Source organism: Apodemus sylvaticus, chromosome 21, assembly GCF_947179515.1.
Source record: "Apodemus sylvaticus chromosome 21, mApoSyl1.1, whole genome shotgun sequence".
Classification (NCBI taxonomy): Eukaryota; Metazoa; Chordata; class Mammalia; order Rodentia; family Muridae; genus Apodemus; species Apodemus sylvaticus.
This window is the reverse complement of record NC_067492.1, coordinates 49,374,748-49,393,635: the sequence shown is the minus strand read 5'-3', so window position 1 is coordinate 49,393,635 and position 18,888 is coordinate 49,374,748. Positions and strand designations below refer to the sequence as shown.

General features: G+C 39.2%; 1 protein-coding gene across 9 annotated transcripts in view; it reads left to right on the top strand.

Annotated features, from left to right (window-relative positions):
- Inpp4b (inositol polyphosphate-4-phosphatase type II B) overlaps nt 1-18,888 on the top strand; it is a 762,101-nt gene that overhangs the window by 51,284 nt on the left and 691,929 nt on the right. The gene's annotated exons all lie outside the window — the stretch shown is intronic.

Here is an 18,888-nt window from a genome sequence, read left to right as displayed (position 1 = left end):
TTGGTTTTAAATTATCAGTGTTTTCTTAATGGCAGACGATAAAGGAGAAATGTGTTCCAAAGCTAGAAGCTGGGGGTGCCAGCCTCGGCAGGCTCTGTGACATCATGGCCCAGACACCTCTGACTTCTGTATCATTTTGGCAGGCTAGCACCTTGAAAGCGATCCTGGAATCTATTGAAATGTTTTTTTTTTTTTTTTTTTTTTTTTTTTTTTTTTTTTTTTTTTTTTGCTTTAAGAAACAAGATTCGTGACTGAACATGGACTAAACCGTGGGTGATACTTTCCCAAGTGACCTGTGGTGAGAAAGACAGATCAGGCTTGCCACCCAGAGTTAATGGCCAAGCATTTAGCAGAAACCCCAGTTTGCTAGTGTCACATTACCAGTGCCCTTTGGTGATTCCAGGGTTAGAAAGTAACAGATAGGGCATTCGGTGCTTTGCTTTTAGAACTTAAATAATTAGAAAGAATTAGGTTGCCTTTTTTCCCCCCTTCCATAATCCTGAAAAAGAAAAAGAAATCAGTGAAATATGAGAAAATTCTAATTCTCCAATATTCTTGAAAAATCTGATTTTGTTCAATTTGGTCTCCATTTGATCAGTTATATACCATTACCTCATTACCTTACATTGATATCACACTGGAGTCGTTAGGATGAGAGGGAAATCGTAATTCAGGAGATGATCTTCTTTGAACAGCCTTGAAAGCGCATCCCGGATCATCCAATGGACAGAGACTCTGCCTGCTCCGTTGCCTCTGTAAAGATGTGCTGTCCACAAAACCTATGGCTGGATTTATCTGGTGCACATTATGACTCACTTTTGGCAGAACAGAAGCTGCTGTTTCTAAGGTCATGTTCATTCAACCTAAAAGGCATATTTTCTTACTGATTTATAAGGCAGTGGAAAGGAGCACCACCCAGTCTTTAAAAAGCTGATTCCTCCCTCGAGTCTTTCCATAAGCCAAAGAATTATCATCCATTGACTTGAATTATGACTCTTCCCAATGATTACTACAGTTTGAACTTACTGAATAGCTCTAAGATTCTATATTTTAGTTTAGGAAATCCGAGCTCTGAAAATAATAAGAGGTGCATGTCTACACACAGATATTTTCATTGCATTGTCACTCACCAGTAGAATAAGAAAACTACTGAAGGCCTGCTATGTTCTTGATAGCAAAACAAGAATTAAATGAATAAAACATGCAGAGGATGTTGACCAGGAGGTGCAGACTACTTTGGTGGCAATGTTCAGTTTAAATATGCTGTCATCAAACTTGCCATAGGGGCAGTCGCTGAAAACACAGCACACATCAGGGGAGCTGCAGAAATGTAGTAGAGCTTGATATCTTTGGATTGTAGAGTTTGGAGGCAGTGCATCTTCTCTGTTGCTTTGCGTTTTCTGACTTCTGAGTGCTAGGATTACAAGTGAGCTAGCTACAAGCCAGCCTGGCTTTCCACGGAGATTGGTAGGTCCAGACTCCAGGTGGATGGGTAGAACTTTACCCACCGAGCCATCACCTCAGCCCCAGTCGAACTTGTTTTCATATATTGGAGGTTGATAAGATGTATATCTAATGTACTCACAAAGAAGTCACTTGGGGGACACCTTCATTCAAATGAGAACAGAAATCAAGAAAGGAAGAAATACGTGGAATATCAGAGACAAATAAATAGTGGAAAGGAAATCTTGGTTGCACAGCAACTGGCTTTGTGTAAAACAGAGAGACACCGGAAAACCAGAAGAAAAATCCTCAAATAAGAAAACGACAGAATTTCGCATTAGTATTTTTGAAACAAGTCAAAGATTGTGAGCTCAGAATGCTGTAACAGATAGGTGCTACCGTCATCACCATTAGTGTCTGTAAGAACTCAGGCTCTCAGAATGAGATCTCTGAGATTTCTTTTCTGGCTGAATATAAACGGCTGCTGCTGAGTCTGCCTGCGCGTCTTTGCGTGGGCGAGAGCCTTCTTGGGGCGGGTTTTCCTGACCGCAGAGGCAGACTTCTCTTGACCTTCCTGCTTAGCATCTCTCCTTTGCCATCAGCAGTTTCCGCCGACTCCACTCTGCTTTCATTTCTGACCTGCGGTCTCTTGTATTTGCACACTTAACGCATCTGCTAGCCACCTTCCTCGCCTCAGGATCCCAACACTCTGACAGCAGAGCCTGCAGCTTCTCTTTACAGAGAGATCCCATTTTGTCGTTTCCGTGACACTGTTGTCTTTGAACGGAGGAGAGGCCGATGTGCTGTTTTTACTTAGCTCCAAAGGAGCTCCCTGATTCCGCCGTTTCCATGTTAATTCATTCATTTCCCAGTTAGAAGAATCTCATGGACACGGATAAGTGACATTGTCACTCAGGGTAACATGTTGGACCAGAGCATTACGCGGTGACCTGCTACTCTGATCCTGTAGCCATGGAAGGCTAATGCTATCAAGGAATTATCGACTTAGTCCCTCAGAGCCTTGCATGTGGTAAGCACGTGCTCCGCCGCTGGGCTGCACTCCTAACCTGACTGTTTATTATAACAGACACTGGTGATGAAAGACTTTGTTTTAGGGGGAATGATAAAAAATAGAAGCATTGAATATCCCTCAGATAACATTTTATTTTTAAAAGAAGATTTCATTTTATTTTAAGTGTAGGGGTGTTTTGCCTGTATGTATGTTTATGCACCATATGTATGCAGTGCAATGGAGGCCAAAAGAAGGTGTCTGATCTCCTGGAACTGGAGTTGCAGATGATTGTTATTTACCATATGGGTGCTGTGAACCAAATCCCAGTTCTCTAGTAGAACATCAAGTAGCCCTTATCCTTTTCTTTTGAAAAAGAATTAATTATTTTCATCCTCTCTGTGTGAGTATTTTGTACCACATGTGTGCCTGTTGTCAGTGATGCCAGAGAAAGCACCAAGTTTTCTTGAACTGGAGTTATAAACGACTCAGAGCTATCATGTGGATGCTGGGAATTGAAACTGGTCATCTGCAAGAACTGCAAGTACTCTCAGCACCGGCATCTCTTCAGTATAATATCCTTATGCTGACAGGCAACCTACCAGATCACATTAATAGAGTCAGAAACTATAGAAGTTTTAGACAGAAAAACTTGTGATGAGAACGTCAGGTAGGTAAGGTTAAGAAGTAGTCAAGTGAAGTGAGATTTCATCAGATTGATTTAGATTTTATTGTTGGTGGAGAAAAGTAAGAGATTGGGTGGGAAGAGAGTCCTTAGGTTCTTCAGTTACATTGATGATTATAGTTGCAGCAATAGACATGAAATTAGTGTTAAAAATGATCATAGAGCTGACATGATGATCCTAATATGCCAAGTCTTGTTTTAAGCACTGCAATATTTTTAACCAGTCTTGTAGTCATTGTTAATTTTATAAATTGAAGACACAGACTTAAAAATTATCAGGTCAATGATAAGAGTATACAACTTTGTTTCTCTCTCCCTTTCTCTTTCTCTCTTCCTTTATCTCTTCTTTCTTTCTCTTCTTTCTTTCTTTCTCTTCTTTCTTTCTTTCTCTTCTTTCCTTCTTTCTTTCCTTCCTTCCTTCCTTCTTTCCTTCTTTCTTTCCTTCCTTCCTTCCTTCCTTTCCTTCCTTCCTTCCTTCCTTCCTTTCCTTTCCTTTCTTTCTTTCTTTCTTTCCTTTCTCTTTCTTTCTTTCTTTCTTTCTTTCTTTCTTTCTTTCTTTCTTTCTTTCTTTCTTTCTTTCTTTCTTTCTTTCTTTCTTTCTGCCTTTCTGTCTGCCTTTCTTTCTTTTCTTTCTTTCCCTTCCTTCTTTCCCCCTCCCTTCCTCCTTCCCGCCCTCTCTCTTTTTCTCCCCTCCCTCCCTTCTTCCCTCTCTCCCTCTTTCTTCCCTCCTTTCTTAATTAATGATAAAACACCATGTAAATTAGTAAGGGACACAGGTTAAAAGTGGTAGCGTCCTGCACAGGTAGCATGTAGAAAAGCTGAGGCAGCATGTCCCACAGCTGTATGGTCGTTTCTGTGCTTCTGTGGAGGGAAAGGCTCTTTGGATCTCGTGGTCAAATTTGCTTTGTCCTTTCTTCACAGTTGTACCTGTATCTTTCCAGCGTCAGTCAGTTGTGTTCTTTTGCTTCTTTCATGTGCAGTGGATTCATTGCATGTGTATCCTTCTGTAACCTGAGTTTTCTTGATCTGAGATTCATCCGTGTCGTTGTATGTAATTGTAGATTATTGATATTAGTTCTACCGTATAAAATTGCCATAATTTACTTATCAATTTATTTTTGGACAATATGTCACCATTATAAAGACTGATGAATGACGTTTGTATATGCTTCTTTGATGTATGAGTTCAACTGTTTGCTTGCAGTTAACATATATACCTACACCTTGCTACATGCCAACTGTTTTCCAAATTACAACCTCTAAAATCCTGAGCCTTTTTTATCATCTGTTCTGTAAAGAGGTGTTATTTTTCTTATGAGAAAAAATTTCCATACTTTTATTGATTTGTCTGTGGCGTTACATAGTTTTATGATAATCTATCAAAAAAAGGGAAACTACTATCTCCTAGTTTGTCATTTGAATTTTTAGTTTTTATATTTTTGACAGGGGTTTATAATTTTAATATAATCAAGAATGTCAACATTTTGTGTTATTATTTGGTCTTTTTATATTTAAGAACTTATTCTCTTTCTTAGGGTTTTTTTTGTAGTATGTATTTTTAAATTTTATGGTTTTATCTGTCAGACTTAGTTATTTAACTTACACAGTATTGTGGGGTGTGTGTGTGTGTCTGTGTGTGTGTGTCTGTCTGTCTGTCTGTCTGTGTGATCAGTAGGTATCTCACCTGATGTTTCTCCCAATTTTGCGTCAACAACTTTTGCTGAGGAGTCTCTTCTTACCGTAGTTCAAGTCTGTACAAATCAAACTCTCATGCATTTGATTTGATTCTTGGTCCAATATATTGTTCCTGTTGCCTTGTTCATCCCAGTCAACACCATCCTGAGAACCAAAACTTGATATTCTTAGATTTTGCAATGTAAAAAATTTACTCCATTTACTCTTGCTATCTGGAAAGGCCTATCCTAGGTTTCTTGTCTTCAGGTGTGTTGTGTCTTTGTTGTTCTTTGGTTAATTCAAGGGCATCACAGCCATTTGGGTCATTTGTTCTTCTAATAAATACATTTGGATTGCGTATAGGCAGTATTCTATATTAATTGTCAACTTGATATATGCTAGAATCGTCTGAGAAGAGGGAACCACAACTGAGAAATACCTCCATAATATAGGGCTGTAGGCAAAGATGTAGCACATTTTCTTGATTAATTATTGATGTGAGAGGATCAGCTCACCTTGGCAGGGGATTGTATAAGAACACATTGTATAAGAACACCGGCTAAATAGACCACGAGGAGCAAGGCAGTAAGCAGCATTCTTTTTCTTTTTTCTTTTTTTTTTTTATTCAATGTATTCTTTATTTACATTTCAAATGATTTCCCCTTTTCTGGGTCCCCACTCCCAGCAAGTCCCATAAACCCTCTTCCCTCCCCCTGTTCCTCCATCTACTCCTTCCCACTTCCCTGTTCTGGAATTCCCCTATACTGTAACACTGAGTCTTTCCAGAACCAGGGGCCACTCCTCCGTTCTTTTTGGACATCATTTAATATGTGGATTATGTCTTGGGTATTCAAAGTTTCTAGGTAAATATCCACTTATCAGTGAGTGCATACCATGATTTATCTTTTGAGACTGGGTTACCTCACTTAGTATGATGTTCTCCAGTTCCATCCATTTGTGTAAGAATTTCATTAATTCATTGCTTCTAATGGCTGAATAGTACTCCATTGTGTAAATATACCACATTTTTTATATATATACCCAGAGAATTCCCAGGCATGCAATAAGGACACATGTTCTTCTATGTTCATAGCAGCCCTATTTGTAGTAGCCAGAAGCTGGAAAGAACCCAGGTGTCCCTCAACGGAGGAATGGATACAAAAGCAGCATTCTTTTATAGATTCTGCATCATTCCTGCCTCCAGATTTTTAAAAATTGGTTATTTTATTTATTTACATTTCTATTCCCCTTCCCAGTTTCCCCTGTGCAACCCCCCCTATTCCATCTCCCTTGGTTCTATGAGGGTGCTCCCCAACCCACCACCCACTCCCACCTCACCACCCTGGTATTCTCCTACACTGGAGCATCAAGCCTCCACAGGACCAAGGGCCTCCCCTCCCATTGATGCCAGATAAGGCAATCCTCTGCTACATATGTAGCTGGAGCCATGGGTCCCTCCATGTGTACTCTTTAGTTGGTGGTTTAGTCTCTGGGAGCTCTGGAAGGTCTGGGTAGTTGATATTTTTGTTCTTCCTATAGGGTTGCAAACCTCTTCAACTCCTTCAGTCCTTCCCCTACCTCCTCCACTGGGGTCCTGCTGTGCTCAGTCTCATGGTTGGCTCCAAGAATCTGCATCTGTATTGGTTCTGGCAGAGCCTCTCAGGGGACAGCTGTGTCAGGCTCCTGTCAGCATGCACTTCTTGGCATCAGCAATAGTGTCTGGGTTTGGTGGCTGCGTGTGAGATGGATCCCCTCCAGGCTCTTCTGCACTCTTTGTCCCTGTATTTCCTTTAGACGAGAGCAATTCTGGGTTAATAGTTTTGAGGTGGGTAGGTGGCCCCATCCCTCAACCAGAGGCTGTGCCTAACCTCTGGATATGATCTCTACAGGTTCTCTCTCCCGTTTGTTGGGTGTTTCAGCTAATGTCATCCCTGTTGGGTCCTGGGAACCTCTTGCTTCCCTGGCATCTGGGACTTTCTGGTCTCTACCCCCAGTTTCCCATTCCCCATTGCTACACACCTCTGTTCAATTCCCTGACCCTCTGCATATCTCTCCCATTTCCTCCCAAACCTGATCTTGACTCCCTTTTCCCTCCCCGTCTGCTCTGACTTCCCTTATTTCTTCAGTGTGGAATTGTGACATCAGAATTGTAAGCCAAGATGAACCATTTCCTCCCCCAAGTGGCTTTTGGTCATAGTTTATTACAGCAATAGAAGCCATAAGACAGGAAGATGCATAAATAAGTACACAAGTATATAGATACAAACTGGTAACACCACATCCAAAATTAGATCATTGCTTCTTTGTCTTTAATTATATTGATTTGACAAACCAAATTGGGTAGAACTCACTACTATAAGATATTCAATCTCTCTAGGGCGGTGGTGGCTCACGCCTGTAATCCCAGCACTTGGGAGGCAGAGGCAGGCGGATTTCTGAGTTCGAGGCCAGCCTGGTCTACAGAGTGAGTTCCAGGACAGCCAGGGCTATACAGAGAAACCCTGTCTCGAAAAAAACAAAATCCAAAAAAAAAAAAAAGCCAAAAAAAAGATATTCAATCTCTCAATTCACCGTCCCGTAGAACATTTCTATGTGTTTGGCTCTTTAAATATTTTAAATAACACTTCAAAAGTTTTTCATTAATATATTGCTTCTGTTTTATTAAGTTTCTTGCTATGCATTTATTGTTTTGAGGGCATTTTATTACCTTCTATGATTCTTCATTTAGAAATGCAATTGGTGTTTATACTTTAACTTTGTTTGCATCAACCTCATAGCAAATACAGTGTGCTTATCTTTGTATCTTCTATATTGACCTTTCTCCTCTGCTGCACCTTTGTAATCACAGTTCGATATGCACAGGTGATTACAGCAGTGGGTATCCCACAACCCCTCCATCCATCAGTCTTTGATTAGGACTTTGAGATATCTTAGGAAAATCCTTACAGAAATAGTTTGTTACTGGCAGAGTGTAATTTCTGACTACAGGAATCAGTTTGCCATCAGTTCAATTTTTCCACGATTTGTTCTGCTGTCTTGATTGTTGCATTGAAAGATGGCCTAGTTTAGCATCTACTGACCTCTACTGTGGTCAGGAATTGCTCCACATAGTGGGCTGGATGCTAGATATTTAGAACATTCTCTGTCTTCTAGCAATTTGGAGCCTCATGGACTTTTGACCAGCACCTGACTGCTTAATTGCTCTATATTGCTAAGGGTAATTTTTTTTTTGTGTGTGTGTGTGTGTGTAATTCCATATCTGATGGACAGTTACTGGGTTTTTGTGGTTTTATGTAATTTGTATTTATTCATTATTTATTTATGTATTGTTATTTATAGTGTATGTGTGTTTTTGTGCATGCATATGGAGGTCAGAGGACAACTTCCAAGATACGGTTCTCACTGTTCACTATGGTAGCACCCCCTGCAATTGATCCCAGGCCATCTGGCTTGGTGTTCTATCTCTAATCTTCAGGAATAAATAAATAAACATGATGTTACTGGCATCCCAGTGTCTGTGGCAGACTACCATTCACTCTTTACCTAAGGGCATCTTGAAATGGTTACAAATGTCTATGTGGTCATGGACTAGAGATGGCAGCAGGGAGTAGATGGAACTGCGTGGATCAGTGCATTCTCAGGCTGATGCTAAGTAACTGTGTCTATCATGTCACAGACTTCTATTGCCAGTGATCTTAAAGCTTTTATGGATTTGGTTTGGTGTTGTTTCTGCATCAACCTTTTATGCACAGCAGAGAGTCATTTCTGCACTTGTTTACAAGGGTTGTTTTGTTTAAGGTTACAGAATTTTTCTTCTGCAACAGATCTCAGAACACATGCTATCCTCACGTTAATGCACACGTACATAGTTCTCAGAGAACATGACATCCTCATGTTTGTGCACATGTGCACAGATCTCAGAACACATGACATCCTCATGCTAGTGCGCACATGTACAGATCTCAGAGCATGTGCTGTCCTCATGTTAGTGTAAATGTGAACAGGTATACTAGACTTTCTGAGTCCATGAGTATATTTTTTATCTCAGAAGCAATGTCCCAATCTGACCTCATCCTGAAGCAGTTTCCACAAGCTAAGAGGAAAAGATCTCAGGACACTGATTAAACCTTCCGAGGATGAAGAATCACGCAACACTTGAGAACATTTTCAACAAAATATTAATGTCCAGAGAAAACTCACACAACAAAATATTAAATGAATCAGCAAAACAAATGGTTACAGTAAGCATCCTACTACTAATATTTACTGAGAAGTTGAGGTATGTGCAGTATATATTTTCTTTTTCTTTTTAAATACCCTAGTATTCAAATGTATTATTTTTTTCCTATTTGGAGGTAAATTTTCTAATAAGTAAGTTAATACATTTTTAATTTAATTACTGAACATTTTGTACTTACATATAGTGTGTTTTGCTAAAGGATACCCTTATTCCTTCTTACTTCCCACTCCTCCTACAATCCCACCACTATCTTTTTTTCACAATTTCACGTGTTCTCCTTTTTTTGTTGTTGTTGGTTTTAAGCTTGTGGAATCTACTTAGTACTGCTAGTGTATGCAAAATATCAGGGCTTTTACTAAAACATTGTAGCCAGTCAGGGTCACAACCTTAAAGAAAACTGACTTTCTCCCAGCAGTCAGGAGCTCCTTAACTAGAGGTGGAATGTCCTGACCTTCTCCTCTCTTCAGAGAGGGATTTAGTCAGGCTCGACCTTGTGCATGTATTTACAGCTGTTGTCAGATATGTTAATTGTCCTGTTGTGTTCACAAATGACTTTCTCTGAAGTCATGCACTATCTCAGTTTCTTACAGTCTTTCTCCTCCATCTTCCAAGATGATCTCTGAGCCCTGCGAGGAGGCACTATGATATATGTGTGTCATTTGGGGATGAGCACACTGCAGTCTCATTCTCTGTTTATTGACCAGCTGTGTGCAAATTTCCCTCTATTGCATTATCTGCTATAAGAAGCAGATTCTTTGATGAGAGCTGAGAGATGGGATTATCTATGGCTATAATGATAAATCCTTAGAAGTCAGTTTACTGCTATAACCATCTAACAGGATAATGACATCAGGTTCTGCCTAAGGCTCTGTGGCCTGTTTACAGTTCTGGGAATAAGTTCCATTTTATAGACTGGGCCTCAAATCCAACCAGAGAGTGGTTGGTCACCCCTATAGCATTTGTGCCACTGCTGCACCAGTAAGCATACCCTGCCAGGATGATTTTAATTACAGCTCACAGGATTCACAGTTGAGTGAGATGGATGATTAATTTTTGTTTGCCCCGTACTTCACATAGCTCCTTCTAGAACCATGAGAGCTACCCAGTAGGAATGAGACTTCTATGTCAGTAGCAGCTTGATATTTCCAAGTCCTTTGACTCAATTTCGAGGAAGGAAGTATTAACACATAAAATTAAAAACACATAAGTGGGATTGTGAGACATTCTATGATCCTACAATGTGGAAAGAGAACCGATTTCTCTAGTTACTGTACCGGTAATGTAGTCTCTCTCTCCCTCCCCCATTCCTCCTCCCTCCTTCCTTTCCCTCTCCCCCTCTCCCTCTATCCCTCTCCCCTCTCTCTCTCACACAGAGTGAAACAAACAAACAAACAATCAAATAAACAATTCCTGGAAAAATCAGAGCTACCATGGGCCTGGTTGCCTCCAGCTGATTTAAATCCATGAAGCTGATGATCAAATCTTAGGCTTTTCCAACTGTGACCTTTCCCCAACTTAGTTGCTCGTGATGACTGCCCACCATACATGTTTTTGAAAAAATTTCCCTGAACCCCAGGCAGTAGAGAGTATGTAGATGCCACAGCAGACACCATTTTAACTGCTGTTCTTTTAAATTCTGACACTGCAGTATGAAATCATTTTTTTTTTCTCTTGGCAAATTGCCCATGGGGAAGGATATTTGCTGAACAGCTGAAATCAAATGACACAAAACCGAAGCCTTAGAGACTACACAATTTAACAAGCTTTAAAAAATACCCAATGCTAAATTTCTGAAATGAAAACTTTAATGCTTTGAAATTAGGCTTTTGTGTTAAACTAATTTAAACTGGCTAAAGCCAGTTAAAGCTGGCAAGCCCGAGTCCCTTCTCAGTCCTCTGATACTGATCAGACCGGTTCAGTGTTCTAAGTCCCCCCCCCCCCCAGTTTCCTTTGTACAGCATTAGATTACATTAGATCCTAGCTATGAAGCCCAAAGTAAAAGGACTCAGTATGTGAGAGCAACTTGTAAATTCCAGAAACGTGGGCTGTCTTCGCTGTTTTTCTTTAACGTGGAGAGATCTCACGTGTGGGCAGCGTTCTAAAACATGGTGACGAAGTTTGCGTTCAGTGCTGAAGTCGAGTGGGATGAAGTGTGGTCCATTAGCTGGCCCCCAGTCAGGACGACAGACTCCCACTTCATCCTTTCAGGATTCTAACTGAGAACATGGTTTGCTTTTAACACAAAGGGAGAAAATGTGTCTGAATCTAAAGCAACACTCTGCTTTGTACCACAGAGGTCTTGATAATTAAATAAAATATAAATACAGTAAGTTAATATCTAAAAGTAATTATGTCATTTCCCCCAATTTGTATTTCTTTTTTCCTGTAGAAGCCTGTTGGTTTTGAAAATATATTTAAGGAAACTTCCTTAGCCTTTCCAGTCTCACGCCCTCTCTCCTTCTTCCTTTCTCAGGGTTTCCTTATACAGACAAGGCTGCCGTCAGGCTTGTGTCCAAGGCTGAACTTTTTCCCTTAACCGCTTGAGGTTAAGTGTTGTAGGCATGAGCTACCACACTCTGCTTTCTCTAGCTTTTAACACACATCCAGTTCTACCTAGTAGAGGATGCTACACTAAAATGGAAGAAACCATTTCTTTTGTAGGAAATTAAATTTCTAACACTTGTTTTTCGTGGTGGAAGGGAGGTACATTCAAACCCCAGCAGGACAACTTTTTGGCATTTAAACCTGGCATTTTTTGAATAGTTCTTATTTTTAGGTTTAATTCGGGTTTAGAATTAGGTTCATATTTCAAGTAAAATTGAGAAAAGAGGACAGAGAATTTCTACATATCTCAGAACATCTTGTTTTAAGCACTAGTCATAATTAAGGATGTAATATTAATACATCGCTGACAAAAGCTTATAAGTTATTCTTATTTCCTAAGTTTTTCCTGGATGCCACTGCTCTGAGAATCCCATCCAGGATACCACATGACATTTATTTACCGCCCTTTCTTCAGTGTCTCTTGGCCATGGCGTTTATTCCCTCTTGTTTTTAGTGACCTTGGCTGTTTTGAAGATGGCAGCTTTGACATCTATAATTTATTTTAAAATGTAAATTTAAAAATTCTGATGGTCTGAAGGAAAATGGACCTCATAAGCTTATATGTTTGCATACTTGATCACCAGTTAGTGGAACCCTTTGGGAAGGGTTAGCATCCATCACCTTGCTGGAGGGGAGTGTGTTACTGGGGGAAGGTTTTGAGGTTTCAAAAGTTCACACCAGACCTATTGTGCCCTCTTTGCCTGTTGCCTTGCTCCCTGCCAGGATGAACATGGACTCTAACCCTCTGGTTAGACTATGAGTCCAAGGAAATGTATTTATTTTATAAATTGCCTTGGTTATTCTGCATCTTAGCAATAGAAATATAACTAAAGCAACAGAAGAGCAAATAAAGCACAAAATTGACATGGTTGGAAACTTTTGTGTACTGTATTTTGTATGCATTTAAAATGTGTGGTGTTATAAATCTTGTCAAAACATCATATAGTTTAACCTTCCCCAAATCCTATTTTACCCACCTCTCATCTCCCATGTTTTCTGAACTCTAGGCAAACACTGACTTTTAAGATGGCTCAATGGCTTTACCTTTTCCAGGACACCACACAGACTGTCTTCTTTCACATATCTTTATGTGCTTATGTGTCTGGTCTAGCTTGATAGTTTTTTTTTCCACCAAATACTATTTTATAAAACTATTTCCAGTATTTATGTAAATTACTAATTATGGGTTTTATTTTTTAAATATTTATTTATTTATGTAAGTACACGGTAGCTGTCTTCAGATGCACCAGAAGAGGGCATCAGATCTCTTTACAGATGGTTGTGAGCCACCATGTGGTTGCTGGGATTTGAACTCAGGACCTCCAGAAGAGCAGTCAGTGCTTCTAACCACTGAGCCATCTCTCCAGCCCATGGGTTTTATTTTAACTAGCAAGTGCTTTGAACACAGTGCATTTATTTGTAAACATGACTTAATCCATATTCAAGAAAATTTGATGTTTCAACATTTTAAAATCTTCCCTGAGATGTCTATTTTGAACCATGTCATGTATCATATAGAAGAGTATTATTTAATAGCCAACTAATACAGGCTTTTGTATTTTTGTTGCATTTCCAGTTTAATTCCTTTTTAAAAACTGGTAAAATGTTGTACATGACTTTATTATTCACATATACTTCAAGGGGATACAAGCTTGAGAAATAATTCTTTGTTGTGCCATGAAATTGTCTATGCATGGCCACCATGTTGACTGATTTTGTATAATAATTCATTTTCTAAAGTTTTTCACTTGTGGTCTATTACTATAGAGAGTGTGCAAGTGAGGTCATGCTTTGCTATTTCCTCTTGTAGCTCTGCTGCTGCCTCAGAATGCTATGCCTCCTTCTTAGGTAAATACACATTAAGTACTGCTGTGTTCTTTTGGAGAATTAACCTCTTATCATGAAGCAATAGTTATAAAGACTGTATGATATTAGTATAGGAACAGACAGATTGATCAATGGATTCTGATATTCTAGATTTTACTTTGTAAATTAAATTCATCTACATAAATTTTCTTCTCTCTTTAAACAAAACAAATAAAATTTATGAATAAATTCTTTGACCTTTGTTGGAGAAATTCATCACTATTTCATTGTCTCAGATGATAGTTTTGTTGGGTATAGAATTCTAGGTTTGTCATTTTATTTTTCTTCCAACATATGGAATACTTCATTTCCTTCTTGTTTACATGATTTTGGGTTAGAAATTTGATATAGTTCTTACTCTTATTTTTTTAAAGGTATAAACTGTTATTGTTCTCTGGCATCTGTGGGTTTCTTTTCTTTAAATAAGACATGCCAAGGTTGAGTGTTTCCTAAGCTTCTGTAATCTGATATGTTTGGTGATAACTTTGGTTACATATCATTACTATTAGAAAATTGGTGGCCCTTATTACTTTGTATATTTCTCTTGGACTTTCTCTTTTCTTATTCTACTTGCATATATTTTTATACCTTTTGGTCCCGTTTTACAGTTCTTGAATAATTTGTTTTTGCATTCAAGCTTATTTATTTTTGAGTTCTATAGTCTATGCATTGAGAACCCACCAATAATACTTTTTCTTTTACAGTGCTTTTGACATTTAGCATACTTTCCTACCTCAGAGTTATCCTATCTGTCTGTTGATATTACTTCTCTATTTTTACACATTGTCTAACTTTTTCATTAAGGTGTTTGATATGTTAATCATAACCATTTTTAAAATTTCAATTTGAAGACATGCTGTACTGGACCAGGGTAAATTATGCAAATAGCCTGTAGTGAGAGAATTTATGCTTTTCTGATGAAGAACAAGGTTGTATTTAGTGTTTGGGCTTAAATATACTTTCCATGCCTTTTCTTGTGCTTTCATTGAAAACTCCTTGCAGTGTATGGCTGTCTTCTCTCTCAGATATAACTCACTATCATGTCTGGTGAGGTGATGTTAAGAACATGCTCTGTAATTTTGTTTATTAAGTCTCCATTTTTTAGTGGGCAATGTCCCTGAGCTGGGATCACTACTGTGTTTATTGCCCTTTGCTTTGGCAGGACAAGGAATCCAAATAGACTAAGGCTGAATAATGACTTTTCTAGGTTGGATAAGGCTCTAGTTAAGTCTCCCTGAAGGCTGGCTGGCAGGAACTACTCTAGGTTCATTTAAAGATATTTCCATCCACTGTTCCAGAATTGTGAGGAGTTGTATTGGATTTTTGCTGTAAGGCTTCAGCAGGGATTCTGTGGTAATGTTCACCAGCATTCACTCTGAGAATTAGCCTCAAAAGTCTGTCTTCTCACTCCAAGTTTCACTCAGCTTCTGACAGTGCTTTAAATCACCATGATCACCATTTAAGTCCTTTTTCAGAGGGTAGTTCCAGAAGCATTTGCTTCCTGCAAACCTTATCCAGTTGTGATGTTCTGTAGTTCTTTGTCCCTGCAGATGTAGTAAGGCTAATGGTTTGTCCTGTGACCTCAGTTCTGCTTTCGTGGACTTACATATATGTAAGGTTACTTTTGTCTTTCTGGGCCAAAAGATCATGTTGTTGCATAAAAGTTTGTGCAATCACTTTTTGTCACTTAAAAATATCACAACAACAGACCTCATATTTATATTTTATTTAGGCCCATAAATGTTCTGGATACTTTTGATGGTAAGAAAGTCACAACTTTCTAAGATAGATCCATTCCATGTTGACAAGACCTGCCATTATGAGGTTCTTTCCTAGAGAGACTGAAAGACATGTTCTCCCATTCCCTCATCCCCAGGTTCTGCCAATAAGGAATGAAGGTTTGGTTCCAAGGGGACAGACACTGGGTGAGGCAGGGGTGGGTTCTGCCCTTGGGAATAGGGACAACCCTGAAGGATACTCAGCAGCAGAGGGAACTCAGAAAGGGGAGGAAGGCAAAATGTTTCCTTTTGATCTGGAATGAGACTCTTTCCTTGTGTTCTCTGTGAGGTGAAGAGTACACACCACACCTCCATTTTCCTAGAAGCTGCTCTTATACTGGCATTTAACTCACCACCGTCTTGTTACAATCTGCCAAGTTTTACAACTATTGCACATGCATGCCAAGAGTCAGAGCAGTGACATTGCGCATTGCTACAGCGTTCTGCAGCTCACAGGTTCAGTATGACTGAGATTGATTTCTCCAAACCTCTGAGGTCCTAAGACAAATGAGCTCACAGATATTCTCTATATTCTCCTTAGTTTTATATTTATAACCTCCAAAGAAACAATCATGAGACTTCTGACAGCTTTAAGAGAAGTACATTAAGATCAGTTTTAGTCTTGACAGAATCAAATTTTGGGTTAAATTGAAAATTCCTTTCCTTTATTAATACATCCTAGGTGCTAAATGTGTGCACTCTCAGCTGTATGTGACTTGTATGGAGGCGTGACTGTGTTTTTCTCTGTTGCTCTTCCATCTTCCTCTACTTTGATGAAGTCTTGTTGATTCTTTCCCTGAAATGTCAGATGAGACCATCCTGTCCCATGATTTCCTTTGATATTCATTACTACTCAGGTGGGATTTCCTTGAAGGTCAGGGATGAGGAACGTTACTTGATTTTTTATCTTATGTGAAGGCATAGCTACTTAACTCTGTGGAAGTGACATTAATAAACTGTGAAAATAATGTTTTCTTTCAGAAAAAAAGATGTAATCCTCTCTAAATTGAAGCTGAACTTCTCCAAGCTGTCACCGAGTTGCCAAAATGTGCCCTATTCTTTTGTGACCATGAATATAAAAGACAACGGTATTTATTTAATAAATAAGAGCTCTTTCCTCTAAAGAGCACCATGGATATTAGACATCCCATCTCAGACCTGCTGTGGGTATTTTCTCTGGTTCCACTCGTTTGAAGTTTCGTATTTGATTCCTCTGGTCTCCCTGGTATGCATCTTGCTATTTTGCTCTTAACTGTTTTCTTTTGGTTTCTTTACAACCTTCCTGATTTTATTCTTTCATTCCATCATTCTCCTTCTTTATTTGTTCTTTACTACAAAAACAAGTTCTACTTGCTGATTTTCTTCCTTCCTCCCTCCCTGCCCCCTTCCTTCCTTCCTTCCTTCCTTCCTTCCTTCCTTCCTTCCTTCCATCTGTTCCTTTCTATTTTTCTTTCATATGCATATGGTGTATACACACACACACACACACACACACACACATGATGGTATAGGCACACATATATTACTGTATGGGTGTAGAGGTAAGGAGATAGCTTTGTGTTCTGGGACCATTGCCTTTCACCTTGTTTGAGGGAGGGCATTTCTTTTCCTGGTGACTGCTACACAGGCTGGACAGTGAGCTTCCATGCATTCTTCTGGCTCTGTCTTCCATTTCATAGGCATGCACTACCATGCCCTGCTACCATGCCCTACTATACATGGGCTCTTTGGATTTGAACTCAGGTTCTCATAGCAAGAACTTTACCCACTGAACTACCTCTCCAACTTATTGATTGCTGTTCTTCAAAGGATACATGCAGACTTCTGGTCTCTTAGGCGGGGAAATGGACTGTCATCTCATGACTACTATTTTTTTCTATAAACATGAAATGTAGGAAAACAGCTGGAAAGTGCTATAGCTATATTGACTGACTCAGTATTGATTCAAATGAGGGAAGAATGGTAATAGTTGAAAGGTATACAATGGATGTGGGGACCTGCTTTTCTGGAAGGACAGTAAACATATACACCAATGTGTGAACGCTTTCCTCATGGCTTTCTTTGATTATACTTTAAACTGTGTGTGTGTGTGTGTGTGTGTGTGTGTGTGTGTGTGTGTGTGTGTGGCGCGCGCACGCGTGCATGGTGAACATGTGGGGATTAAAGGGTAATTTTTGGAACTCATTTTTCTCTTTTTACCACCTTAGTCCCATGCACAGAACCTAGGTGACCAGGTTTGGCAGCAAGTGCTTTCACCCTCCGAACCATGTTACCAGCTTCCTTGTGTTCTTAATAGTTCTAAATATCACAGATTTCATGTGGGCCCCAAATCATGCACAGTCTGTATCCCAAAAGTTTGTTTCTAGATGGCTACCTTGGGGGGTCTTATCCAATTAACATGTCATTACAAATATTTAGCATCCAGGGTGGCCCACAAAACACCATTAAACTCATTATAATGAACTTAAGCATTAACTGGCATTTATAAAATTGTCTCAGGAAGACAAGCCCCTTGAATTCTCTCAGAATACTAGGAACTTTGGACTGTCAGTGACTGGGTTTAAAGGGCTGGGGATTATTGGATTATTGTCACCTGGTCCCCACTCACCCCACCTGTGGACATGGAAAGTTACTTTTTCTCTTTACACAAAATATGAAAGCTAATGTTTCAGTGCCCTCCCTTGGCACAGCATTGGCTCTTATTCTCATGGATTAGTCAAGTGTGGGTCTGTGAATTTATACCCTTTGATATCTTTCCACATGAACTACCCTCATTTCCAACATTAAATTGTGGTTTGCCTACATAAAAATTTATATGATAAAGAATTCAGGAAGTAGCAATGCATAAAAAGCAACAGACCCAAAGAAAATAGATACAAGCTTTATTCGGGCCTGGATAGGAAGTCGTCTGGGATCCAATGTCACCAATACCTTCTATAAAGCAATGATGGCAAGACAGACCTTCCCCCTTTTCCACCAGCAGAGATTCCTTTTCTGTCTACTAACCTTTAATTCTTAAGCTCTTCTTTTCAACCTCCAAGGCATCTTCAATGGGAAATCTTTCCTGGCGAGTCACTGCTGTAATTGGCAATTTGTCTCCCTGCTCAGTAATGGTTGGTAAAGGGACATTTTCTAACCATGTGCTTATAAGAATATGGTAATCAGGTGGCAGGTTCTATTGTTGCTGGATAGACTTGAGATGTTTTAACCTGTGATATAAACTTTGGGGGTAAATTGCTTGTTTAAAAAATAATAAAGCACAAAAGGTACTTAAAGACAAGTAAAATGTCTCAGAAGAGATGATTAAGTTCATTTCTACTTGTAACCAGTGTGACATTAGTTACAACTGGAATTGTACTGACTGTGTTTAGGAGGAAAAAAAGAAGATGGATTAAGAAGCTTATATGTCTTTGAGGCTGATAATTTAATAATAAGCAAAGATTTAAAAAGGAACATGGAACAAAAGTGCGTATATTTTGGAACAAAAGTGAGTATATTTTGAGCACCTGAACTAGGGACTTAGTCATTTATCATCTCCTTAACATTTCATAATAATCCAGTATAAATTACTATGAAAAATTATATTTTC